The sequence below is a fragment of the Equus przewalskii genome, chromosome 2 (genome assembly GCF_037783145.1).
Source record: "Equus przewalskii isolate Varuska chromosome 2, EquPr2, whole genome shotgun sequence".
Lineage (NCBI taxonomy): Eukaryota > Metazoa > Chordata > Mammalia > Perissodactyla > Equidae > Equus > Equus przewalskii.
The window spans coordinates 112,047,291-112,049,365 of record NC_091832.1 but is presented as its reverse complement, the minus strand read 5'-3'; the positions used below and the strand labels follow the sequence as shown (position 1 = coordinate 112,049,365).

The 2,075-nt window shown below is 38.4% G+C and overlaps 1 pseudogene; it reads left to right on the top strand.

The window, feature by feature from the left end:
- The first annotated feature begins 744 nt into the window (after positions 1-744).
- On the top strand, positions 745-1,874 carry LOC103557104 (nucleolar protein 10 pseudogene; annotated as a pseudogene).
- Positions 1,875-2,075: the final 201 nt, after the last annotated feature.

Below are 2,075 nucleotides of genomic sequence, written 5' to 3'. Positions count from 1 at the left end.
AGATCAATCATGTGAAAGTTGAAAGAAGATATTGAATATGTTTTCTATTGCACTTACAGTTTCTCATGATGCCATTAATAATAATTTCTCTTATGCTTTTTTTTCCCTCAGAATAACTTCCATGTCTAAGGTCTATTTTGGAGTTTTTCATTCCTATGCTATTCCTGACCATGTAGCATCCAAGTCTGGCTCTCCTCCAGCTCTCCCAGAGATTCTAAGAGATATTTGATTTCCTTTAGTATTTCTGCTAAACTCTTTTCTATATGCATCCTATGGAATAGATGTGTGGCTTTAAGAAGTAATATATAAGAAGGTAGCTAGCATATAGTAAGCATTTTAAAAAGTCACATTGTTTTTCAGTCTGTGGTTCCGTTTTGAAAATGTTGATACATTTGCTTCTTTTAAAAAATAATTTATTGTTGATTTTTTTTGTCATGATGTCCTCAAATTCCTAAGAATTTCTTATCCTGATTTTTCTTGTTGTCTCTGAAAGCCTGGGGATGGTAATGAACATAAGAAAAAAAGCAATTTTTCGCCCACTTTCTGAAGATGTCTCTAAGCCAATCATATGTCAGATTATCAGAGGCAACTTCAATTTAAAATATGCTGTTTCACTGTCCCCATCAGTATACTTTTATATATGACATCTATGTTTCATGTTTTGGTTCATGAAAATGCGTTATCTTGGAGCTTCTGGGTTGGTGAACAAGTGGCGATTCGGGGAGTGGCACGCTAGGAAAGGGCATGGAAGCTCCGAGCCCTTTCCCCATACCATGCCCTATGAATCTCTTTCATCTGGCTATTCTTGAGTTATATCCCTTTATAATAAACAGTAATCTAGTTTTGGGTCCTGCTCCCAGGTGGTGTTCCTTCTTAGAAAACTTGACAGAAGAATTAGAAGAGAATCCAGAAAGCACGGTTTACAATGATTACAAATTTGTCACCAAGAAAGACGTTGAAAATCTAGGGCTCACACATCTCATTGGATCACCTTTTCAAAAGGCATATCTGCATGGATTTTTCATGGATATAAGACTCTATCATGAGGTGAAATTGACGGTAAATCCACTTGCTTATGAAGAATATAGGAAAGATTAGATCTGACAGAAGATAGAAGAAACACGTGCACGGGGAGTCCAATTAAAGTAGTTGCCAAAAGTTAACAAAGACCTGGCTCTTAATTTAATTGAAGAAGAGGAAGAGAAGCAAAAATCTACATTGAAAAAGAAAATTAAGAGTCTTCCTAATATTCTCACCGATGATAGATTTAAGGTTGTTTGAGAACCCTGGCTTCCAAGTAGATGAAGAGAGTAAAGAATTTCGGCTTTTAAATCTACCTGTTCGAAAAATCAGTGAAAAAAGGAAGAAGAAACAAAGACTTAGAGCAATAAGACTTCATGAAAAAAGATGAGGAGGAGGACTGGAAGGAAAACCAAGTGATGAAGAAATTTCTGAGGGTTCAGATGATGAAAAGGTCTGAGCTGAAGAGATCGGGAAACAGCACAGACTTCTCCACCAGAAGGAAAATGTGAAGCGGCAGAAACGACTCAAGGAGGACCAGAAGCCGGTCCTCAGGCCCGCTTTTCTGAGATCAAAGCAGCAGAAGAACTCAGAAGCTTCCAAGGTTCTCACACAAAGCAGAAGCTGATGAATGAAACCCTTGAAGATCATTTGAAACTTGAAGCTAAAAAATGGGACATTGAGTGTATCAGATACCATAGTTGGCAGCAAACAATTGACATTCGTAGTTAAAAGATCCGAACAGCAGAAGAAGCAACAGGAGGCTGAGAAACCACTGGCAAGAGAGGAGAACACTTCCTGGTTCAGCTGGTCACCTGAAGTGAAGACACAGAAGAGGACAACCATTTCATTGAATCTGGAAATGGCGTCCTACATGTGATTCAGAAAGAGCACTTCTCCCTCAAACTGAGCATCCTTAGAGTACATTAAACCCAGACAGGGGAACACACATTTTAAAAGCTTCATGTAAATCCTTGATACATCTACATAGGCAAAGATTTGACAACTTGTTCCTATGCCTGATGGGTCAGACTTTGAAACTGGGGCCTCCAACT